Raw genomic sequence first — 11,552 nt, forward strand, 5'->3', positions numbered from 1 at the left:
GTATAGACATAGCCACAACAACAACGACAAAAACAGGAGCAACAATTATCACAAATGTAATTACAAATATTTGGCTTCAGTTAGGTCGTGGTGAATAGCGTATACAATTGACGAAGAGGTTTTATTTTGGTGAAAAAAATTATAATTTTAATGAGTTATATGCAGAGTCAGCACTTGCTGTATCGATTTATATTTGAAGTGAGTCAGTAAAACGATGAGGTAAGACTATGTTTGGAAGTTACGAAACAAAATATCTGTGCATTCAATCACAAGACTAGAAAATAAATTGAGTAGCAAAGTGTGTTTGTAGATTATATTCGAGAGGGTGCCGAAAGGTTCCTGGTTTTGGGTAAAATAAAATACAGGAGGATCAGTTAATTATGATTTTATTCAACATATTCTCCTCTAAGATTCACACACTTATTGCAGCGGTCCTTTTGTTTTTCTAAGCCCTGTTAAAAGGACTCGGAAGATTGGGCCTGCCGTGAAGCCTTTCATGATACCCTTAAAGCCAGGAACTTTCCAGCACCCTTTTGTAAACAAGATTACTTCGTTGAATCACTTCGCCACACAAGCACCTACAAAAAACTACAACTGCCACTAATCGAATATATATTTTCATTTAACTCTAACTGTATAAAAAAAAGTATAACTTTAAAAAGCTCCGTGCTAAACTAATAATCACCGAAAGCTTATAGAGAGCTGACCTTTTGTACTTTCAAGCTACGCTAGTACCAGCTCAAATAGAAGCTAAGGAACGGCGTTATCAAGTTACATTTGGAGCCTAGAAACCAGGGAATTCCATAAACCTATGATGAAACATACCACTTTGGGCACACTCGTAGTCACGTAACAATAAATTCTGCATCAAATGTACAGCCGAAAGTATGCAGATTCTCATTTCTGGAGAAACAATTCTGGGAAACTACGGCCTACATATACAAAACTTTAACATTTTGCAAACACTATATGCCGTTCATATACTCCAGAGATATCACAGCTAACAGGTATATATACTTCCAAGAATGGCTGAGTCGACCACATACAAAGCTTTAATTGAGCACTAAATTTATCTGGAAATGTTTAAATATTTAGAATCTGACACCAGTAAAAATATATATGTGTGTGTGTGCATAAGTTTATGTGTGTACTTGTATGTGTCTGTATGTATGTATGTATGTATGCCTCCGTGTTTATAGTAGCAGTAGTTATGTATTTGCGTTATTGTTATCGCTGATAGCATTCCAGTAACTTTTTGTTCGGAGTTTCACGACTCTGTTTTTAGAGAAATCCTTCGTTTGTCTTATTTATCAGCATGGTTCATCTTTTTACTGATTCTGGTTTCTGTATGATGTAATCGCTTGTTATCGTATAACAAAGCTCACCAACGATTTTATATATACATATATATGTGTGTGTGTGTGTGTACTCTCTCACACACATGTATACACAATCCCCACCCATATATAATGCCTATGGCCTCACCGATCAATCACTATTTGTATTTACTCATTTAACTTCTGAAGAGAAGTTAAATACTTCAATACTTCTCCAATACTTTTCGTTCTTTCTCCACCATATTCTGGAATTCTCTTCCCACTCAAGCTTTTTTTCTGAGAACATTAATCAAAAGATTCATTAACATTATTATATGAAATAGATGCCTGAAAAATGCTTTGCAATAGAGAATTTAAGAAAAATAACTAAAAGAAAAATTATCGTATTACCTTATTGTTCTTGAAAATAGACTGATAACAGTATGGAACAATACTAGCTTGGGCAGACTCGTAGTTAGATAGCAAAAGACCCTGCAACCCCTGTACAACTGAATGTATATTGGTTCTCGTGCCTAAGAAAATAACCCTCAATAAACTTCCTGCGCCAAATACCTCCTACATGCATAAGACATTGGTTGTTTAATAATCTTATAATATTTTGAGAAAGATTCCCCTTTGGGAATAGAGAATGAAAATAATCAAAGAGTTCAGAGGAGTGTGTCGATAGCGGTAGGCTACTCTAGAGTTATCAACATTAACGTGAAGTTCAAATTAGACATCAACCGTATCATTCTCACCCATCTGAAATATTCTTCAATGAGATGAGGCATTCCCTTCCTTTTTGGATTAACTTATAAAGAAACTGATTCTAAGCTCCAGTATTAGGTTCCAACACTGTTGATATAGCAACACTGATGCTGGTTATTTGCATTAACATTAAATATAATAAAATTGGCATTTTCTTTTTTTTTTGGGGGGGGGGGGGTCTCGATATTTTTGTTCATATTCTTTTGTGCTGTTTTTCAAATGTTATAAAGTTATATACTCGAACCCACTTTTAGCATTCTGTTTCTGAATATATTCCAGTACGAAATATAGGTTTAAGCTACTGGATGACTTTCTGTGAATGTAATAACGCAGGTTTAGTGTCAGGGTGCTGAACAGATGTTAAATACATCTGTCCCATTGGATAGAATACCAGATCACAAATTGCATTCCTTAATGATCTGGTACCTATTTCCAAACATCAAAATAAACTGATGATGTATGTACAATTGAAGGCGTTGGCCCTATGAACTATAAAATGTCTGCAGAAGTATGTTGGGGTTTAAACACAATCCTTTGGGCTGATAGTCTGGAACCCATGACTTTTATGGTTTTGCAGCCAATATAAGTACTATTTGCTTCAGTTAAAACTATCCTAGCTGTGATTTGAATAAAAGACCTAGAATCTCATGCTAGATGAGTTCAAAATATAGACCGCGAGTTCAATCTGAGACAAAGAACACGAATATTGATACAAATAGATGTACAAATATATAAAAATTTGTATACAAAGACGACAGAAGAATACATAGATCAGAAGAGAGTATAAGAAAACAGACATACAAAAGATGAAATTAATTGTCTGGAAAAATGACACACTACTCTAAGAACGACTATATGAAACTTTTTTCATGGCGTCTACATTCTTGACATTGGAATTATCGGTAAGTATGTAATAATTTATTTGGTGCTATCGATTTTAGGGAAAAATCACTCTTTAACTGTTGATTATGCTGATTAATGATTCATGAATAACACAAATATAATTACAATGATAAAATACATTGATAAATATGTGATAATTCTTTTGATAAAATCTGTTGATAGATAAATCTATTGATAAATAATTCGAAGCAGTTTATGTATTTGCAGGCTATCATAAAAAAATTACCGCCTGCTACAATATTTTCATGCTACTCTAGACATATCAATTTTAGATAAAACAAAGCCACTCAGATGACTGATGTTAGCTTCATACTGTTATTAGCTTATTTTCTAGCAAGATTAGTAATAACTACATAATTGGCTAAATAATAATGATTTCAACTTAAGGAATGACAGAAATAATGCCTTCAGCCTAAATTTCTTGTATAAAGTTTACACTTTTTTTTCGTTATACGTCTTTTTTGTGTGTTTTGTTTGTTATATCAGAAAATGGTTTCGTCGGAACCAATGATAAAGATTTATGGCAGGAATTGTAATAGTCACTTACCTGAAAGAGAATCGAGTTTAAATCTCTGGAATAATGCCACCTCTTACAATTATGTTTCATAAATAATAAGAATTTTAACCTCTTTTGTTTGTGGAAATCAGAAAAATAGAACCAGATAGTGGAAATTCTTCCCTCGAAACCCCGAAGATTTTTTTTTTCCTTTTTATCTTTTCGATCTAAATCATGCGCAAGCAATAATTATGTCTTCGAATCAAGAACGAGGTCAAAATTTTGTAGGAGCTGGGTTGGGCTGATTCAATATATTTCAGTAGTACCGACTTTATTGCCCTCGAGTGAGGTTTAAGAACAACAATGTTGATTCCCATAGGATTTGAACCGTAAACAATGGAAGATGAAATTGAAATGCTGTAAAAGATTTTAGTCTTCTCTGTCTATCATACAAGTAATATTGATTTCTTTAACACAAGATTAGTGTTCTTCAAGACTGGAAGGAAGGAATAGTTGCAGGTATGGGTTTGTGGTTAAGACCGTGGCTTTGTAACCACGTGGTCTTGGGTTCAGCCTCACTGCATAGCACCTTTTACTATAACCCCGGGGCAGACAAGAGACTTGTAAGTGGATTTGGTAAATGGAAACTGAAAGATACCCGTGTCATATGTATGTATGTATGTATGTATGTATTTCATTATTCAGTTTTATTTCAAGATTCCTTGCCAACAGAGAAAGAGCCAGTTTCTAACCTAGATCCAAGGCTCCTTTATTAGAATTTCAACATCAACAACAGGGTATTTTTGTAAATATGCATGTATGTATGTATACGTGCAGATTTGTATGCTTTGTTTTGTGTGGCTTCTCATGCATATACTTGCATATCTAGACAGGTTCATATAAACTTAAATGATAACTGTCTGGGAAGTTTTACAGATTTTCACAATTCCAGTGATGGCTTGGATCTGTTGTCTTCGAATCAGCTTTCTCCTTTCTGGTTTTGAGAAGCATAATTTCTCAAGATTGGTACTCAGTGAGTGTGTTACATACCCTAGTACCCCAATAATTACAGGTATAAACCTGAACTTGTAATCTGGATAGAGTAACTGCAGATTTCTCAACAGTTCAGCATAAGTATTCTCTTTTTCACTGATCTTCAGTTTTATGCTAACATCCGCTAGGTAGCTGATTTCAATAACTGTACACTGTTTCTCTTCTCACACACACACACACACACACACACACGCGCGCACACAATCGCATATCTATGTATATATTTACATTTCTATGTATGTACTCACACGTGTCTACGTGCATAGGTACACCATGAACTATACACACGCAGATTTATATGAAAAAGAAAGTGAACAAAATAAATATGTTCATCATTTTAAGCCACCCATTCAATGAGTATTTCTGCCAAATGTGGTGAAAATCCATTCAGCTGTTTTCCAGTAATTTTGCAAACACACAGACAAACAAAGACGAGTGATTACACTACTCTGCTTTCGCTTACGCGTGCAGGGTAAATATATATATTAATATATATGCGTGTGTGTGTGTGTGTGTGTGTGTGTGTTAATATATATAAAGAGAGAGAGAGAGAGAGAGAGAGATACATACATTTATCATCTTCATGATCATCATATGAATATGCTTCACAGCTTATTCTTCAAGTAATGAAAAAAACATAAACTACTCTATAGGCGTAGGAGTGGCTGTGTGGTAAGTAGCTTGCTTACTAACCACATGGTTCTGGGTTCAGTCCTACTGCGTAGCACCTTGGGCAAGTGTTTTCTACTATAGCCTCAGGCGACCAAAGCCTTGTGAGTGGATTTGGTAGACGGAAACTGAAAGAAGCCCGTCATATATATGTATATATATATATATGTGTGTGTGTGTGTGTGTGTGTGTGTGTGTCCCCAACATCGCTTGACAACCGATGCTGGTGTGTTTACGTTCCCGTAACTTAGTGGTTCGGCAAAAAAGACCGATAGAATAATTACTAGGCTTACAAAGAATAAGTCCTGGGGGCGATTTGCTCGACTAAAAAAAGGTGGTGCTCCAGCATGGCCACAGTCAAATGACTGAAACAAGTAAAAGAGTAAAGTAAAAGAGTACTAGAATAATTTCAAAATTTTTCGGAACATTACCAAATTATTTATTTATTTATTTATTTATTTATACGAAGAAGCCAATGAAGAGAAAATATGAATTTGTTCTGGATATTATTTTTTAAATCTGGAAATAATCTAAAACTAAATGTTTTTCGTTGTTGTTATTGTTGTTGCTTTTGTTGCTATTATTATTATTATTATTATTATTAATTATTATTATTTCTCCTCTTTCCTCGTGATGAAATCACTAACCTGCCACATACAGATCTTGTGAGCAACAAACAAGCAGAAATGTAAGGAAATACCAAATATTCGTAAATTTAAAAATATTTCTCTGCAACAAACTAAGAATGTTTAAATTTCGTCTAAGTCATTATATAGGCTTCGACTGTGAAATCCTCCCTTATTTTACGCAACGGTTGGTATGGCCTCGGTAAACTTAGGCAAGTGATGAGGGTGCCAACATTTAACTAAAGTTTTAACGTTGTTTGTTGCACCCTGCGAAACAGGAAAAACGATATCAGGTTAAAAAAAAGAAACGGAAGAAAAATAAACACTGAAAATATTTAATTCAAATTTAGAAATCTCCTTCGACCTTCAGGTTAGAAATAATTTTAATTATTTCTTAAATGTTTCCTAATTAATTCTTAAATGTTTTAGACATAAAACTAGCTCAGGTAATTGTGTATCGACAGCTAACTGGTTTTAAGAAATGTTATTTTGAAGCCAAATTTTGGAATATTCCTTAACTATTCCTTTTACCAAATCAGCTTTGATTGTATGTGATTTGCACCCCTGTCATCTGACGTGTTCAGTGTTGCTTCTAAGGTTAAGGCATTTGACTCTTATTTTTTAAAGCTTAGTACCTATTCTATTGTAGACTTTTTTCGGACCAAGTTACGGGAACATAAACACACCAACATCGGTTGTCAAGCGGTGATGGAACAAGCACAGACACAAAGATACACACAAATATATACATATACATATACATATACGACGGGTGTTTTCCATTTTCCGTCTACCAAGTCCACTCACAAGGCTTTGGTCGGTCCCAGGTGCCACAAGATGGAACTGAACCCGGTACCATGTGGTTGGGAAGCAAGCTTCTTACCACACAGCCACGCCTGCAAATATATACGAATATATACATGTACGCGAACACACACTCACACATGTGTATATACTAACATTCTTTTATTCTTCCTTTCTAAGAAAAGAAATTGGAAACGCATTTGATATCAGTAAAAACAATTCTTTATATTTACTTAACCGGTTTCACAATTTCATGATTCTCAAAGGTAGTGTGAATTCGAGGTATCTGGGACTATATAGTAGTTGTCTCGAGTGTAACAGGAATTTGAAAATTTTCCCTTTTTTTATGGAAAGATTATGGCTGAAATTGTACGTTATTCCTGCGTATTAAGTGATGTGACAGGATGGAAAATAATTGCACCGAATGTCAAGGCTGTGTTAATCCAGTGAAAATGTCATGTGATAGGTGATCAGAATAGTTAAAATTAGAATAGCTTCACTTATTCGTAATCAAGTGACAGTAAAGTTGTATAGATGGTTGATTATTAGAATGTGGACTAAAAGAGTAATATCTCTGTGTGATACGTTGTTATAGCTTATTCAATCATGAGTTCTGTTTAATAAACGTATTTTCTTTATTTGCCCGTATTTGAACTATGGTTTTGCCAGAATCATGCAGAAAGATAAGAATTTTTGGCGATTAGTTTGTAACACATAAGTCTAAATGTGCATTTACGGGAATCTGTCTTGTATTAGGATCTCGTATATGTTGCTTGTGAATATTGAATCTTTTTCTCAAGTTTTGTTGGTACTAAATAACTTTCGATTAAACGTAGATGTTCTCTTAGAAGAAATTATATTGCAGTTGATACCACGAGAGAAACGTTCTTATTAGCTTCTGGTGCAAAATGTACTTTTGTTTATAACGCCAACGGTGAGATAAATCCCTACCACCTTCATCGCCGAGATATGTATGTATGCATATATATATGCATATATATATACATATACATACATATATATATATGTGAACACACACACACACATATGTATACACATACATACACATACAAATACATACATACATATATATATATTCAGTAGCATTCTTTCATTTTCTGTTTACCAAATCCACTCAGACACTTGGGGCCATTGATGAAGACATTTGCTCTGGGTGCCACATCGTGTGACTGAATCTTAGTCTGTATTGATGCAAACCAAATGTTTCAATCTCACAGCGTTGCCTGTGTCTGTAAAGTCTTTTATGTAACCATTTCATTATTGCTAAGACCAAAAAAAAAAATATATATATACATAGAAAAATCTCTCCGAAAAATAAACAAAATTTACAAAAGAAATCTTTCAAAATGAATATTCTTCAAATTTCAACTTCGAATATAATGAAGAACTGCGGTTCAAAAATTACCCCCAAAGAAATATAATATCTAAATAAAATATCTGTAACATCAAACCAACACCCACACACTCATATACACCCAGAAACACACACACATTGTCTCTCTCTCACAACACACAGAAACAATACACACACATATAAACGCAAAGACAAAGATCTGACTGTTGTTATCAAGTTCTCTCATACGGAATTATGGACTGATTCTTATTTTGATTTCTCATGGGATTTTTTATTTTCTTCTGCGAGTGCAAGTATTTGTAGACTTATATTCTGTATAAGGTTTCTGACACCGAACAGTTGTATTGTTTCACAGATATTTTCATTTTTTTATTTTTATATTTTAAAATATAATTTCTTTTTTTGTTTCTTTTGCGTGAGTGGTGGAATTACTTTCTGTTTATTATTGTTAACGTTGTTGTCATTGTTGTTGTTGCTCTTGATGTTTTGTTGTCTGTTTCTTTCGTTGTTAGTAAGTTTGTTTATAAAATGGTTTATATATATACATACATATATGCATGTGTATATATATATATATATATATATACATGTATATAAATGTGTGTGTATAACAGTATACACACACACACACACATATATATATATACTAATTAGAAAAAATATTTCTAAATCTTTCAATGAGAGACATTCAGTAACAGTACTCTAGAGTAAAGATTATTTGCTAACATAATGTGGCAGTCCTGGTTAGGACGAATGTCACTGTTATTTAACCCCAGGAAACATCATCTCCAGCTGGCTATACGACACACTATCTGTGTCCTTATATTTTCGAACAAGAGAGTTTAGCGTCCCCACACAGGACTGCCACATTATGTTCACAAATAATTTTTAATCTAAATATATACTGTTATATATGCGTGTGTATATATATATATATATATATATATATATATATATATATATATATATATATATATATATATATATATATATATCTTTATAAGGTGTATTCCATTAGGAACGTATTAGAGTACAAAGCAGAGCTCGTTCACCCTTAGAATAGCCGGTAGTATTACGGTATACTTACAAGTCTAGGTTTAGGCATTTTTCGTGTGTGAAAATAAAATAAAATTGAATAAATAGAGTCAAAAGTGAGTCCATTAAGGCAGCTATTTAATAAACTCTGTACATGTTTGGATACAACATATAACCATATATACACAGGATTTAAATTAAGCAACGGGTTACCTGTATAATGGGATCCAGTTGTATCTCCTCAGGTAATATATAATTGCTGTCCCCCCGTTAGTAAATCTTTGACTTTTGATGCTAGTACATCCAACTGACTCTTTTAAATCTAGTAGACGCTGGCAGTTCCAATTCGCTCGCTGTCGACGTGCCTCTCCGCGCTCAACATGAGCGGCATTGGATACACTTGCTGTCCACCATGTTTCACATACTAAGTTTTATTATTTCGCAAATACACTCGCACACGCCTATACATAAAAAAAAAATTCCTCACTCACACACACATATACACGCAATTACATCTCTGGGCACCCGCCATACATACATCTACACACCACGCACACACACACACAAACACATTTATGTATATACATATATACATGCACATATACACACATGCACGCCTACACACAGACACACATTCTTGACTATTTATTCAATTTTATGTATATACATGACATGTATATATATATATACACACACACACACACATAAAGGGTGCGAGGGTTATTTGAGGCCAGTTTTGGTATACAATAAAACAACTATATTTCAGCATAAATAAATAGGCATCTGAGTAAACTTTTGTAAAATTAGTTTAGATAATGATTTTTTAAGCAAATTAGTATGTGAAACCACCTTCGGCTTCGATGACTGCTTCAATGCGGGACCGAAACCGCTGGCATGCTGACACTATATGGTCCTTATTCATTTCAGACATCACGTGGACAATGGTGGGCTTCAGTGATTCTATGGTATTATGAGGATGACAATTAGTCTCCCTTTCAACAGCGCTCCACACGTAGTAGCCTATAGGGTTCAAACCTGGCGAGTTTGTGGGCCACATATTGGGTGTTACATAACCATAAAGATTGTCCGACAATAAGTCTTGGGTGACTAGGGCTTTGTGAGAAGGTGATGTCTCTTGTTGAAACACGTATAGTCTTCCATTGCATACTTCATCAATCCAGGGCTTGATAATAGTTTCCAGTACCTCAAGGTATCCAGCAGCATTAATTCTAAGACTCTGTGGAAAAAAAGTGGAGAGGCGTCACATGACCTTTGCTACTCATCACTCCAAAAACCATCACAGTTGCTGGAAATTTCGTGTGCATCAGCCTGGGTACTTCAGAAAGATCTGCACATAACCACCTGTTATTTCTTCTGTTAGATTGGTCAAAGCTTTTTTGTCAGAGAAAAACCAAAGCATGCATTGTTACTGAGGGTTTTTCACTTTGTCAAGTAACCGTTTTGAACGGATGAGACGGTTTCCTTGTGTCTTTGCAGACACGAATGGGTCATTCCTCATTACATAGGACTTGTATCGAATGTCACGATGGTCCATTCTAACACACGAAATTCTTTAGCAATGGACCTCGTCGATCTTCTGGGGTTTTCATCGATAATGTTTTGAACATGTATAAATTCCAGTGTCCTTTTAGTGTTTTGGGCATTGTGAATGTTTTTTCCTCTTTGATACAGGTGAAACATTACCATCACATGCCTCCAATTCCAACCAAACTTTGTGTACGAATGATCTTCCAACAATTAGAAAGTTGATAATTTCTAAATCACTGTGGTTTGCATGTATAGTAACTATGACTGCATGCCTTTTCATTTAAGTTAGCACTATATCTTGAAAGGGTTATCTAAAAAAAAAAAAAAATGATACATTAAATAATTTGATGATATAATGAACTAAAAACGACATGTCCTCAAATACCCCTCGCACCCTGTACATGCATGCATGCATGCATACATACACACACACACACACACACATAATATATATATGCATATACGTATACATACATACAAACACGCATACGTATATATAGGTGTATGTATGTATATTTATATATGCATATGTATGTATTAGCGTTTAGTGTTGGATTGCTGGTTGTGTTTGTTATTGTTGCTGTTACTGTTGTTTTAGTTTCTTAACTGGCTAATTAGCGGAGTGAATAAATGGATAAAAAATACTACTACTACTACTACTACTACTACTACTACTACATCACATTGGTAGTATGGTAATTAGAGCAGTGGAACAAGATAAAGAACAATATAACTGACTAGAATAATAGGATGAGCACCGAGAACAAGGAAGAATGCAGTTAAAGATGAAGGATGATGTTGTTGTTGTTGTTATTGCTGCTGTTGTCGATGATGACGGTGTTGATGATGATGATGAGGAGGACAGTGAAGCTGCTGCTGCTGCTGCTGATGATGATCATGACAGTAATGTTGTTACTGATAATGTCGATGATGATGATGATGAGGAGGAGGAGGAGGAC

At 34.5% G+C, this 11,552-nt stretch overlaps 1 long non-coding RNA gene across 1 annotated transcript in view; it reads right to left on the bottom strand.

Moving 5' to 3' along the window:
• LOC149132886 (uncharacterized) overlaps window positions 1–4,154 on the bottom strand; it is a 105,717-nt gene extending 101,563 nt beyond the window's left edge. The window contains exon 1 of the long non-coding RNA XR_016244118.1: window positions 3,535–4,154. This is a non-coding gene — a long non-coding RNA (uncharacterized LOC149132886). The remainder of the gene's footprint in view (window positions 1–3,534) is intronic.
• Between the last annotated feature and the right edge of the window lie 7,398 nt (window positions 4,155–11,552).

This window comes from Octopus bimaculoides, chromosome 13 (genome assembly GCF_046866305.1).
Source record: "Octopus bimaculoides isolate indiv1 chromosome 13, ASM4686630v1, whole genome shotgun sequence".
Classification (NCBI taxonomy): domain Eukaryota; kingdom Metazoa; phylum Mollusca; class Cephalopoda; order Octopoda; family Octopodidae; genus Octopus; species Octopus bimaculoides.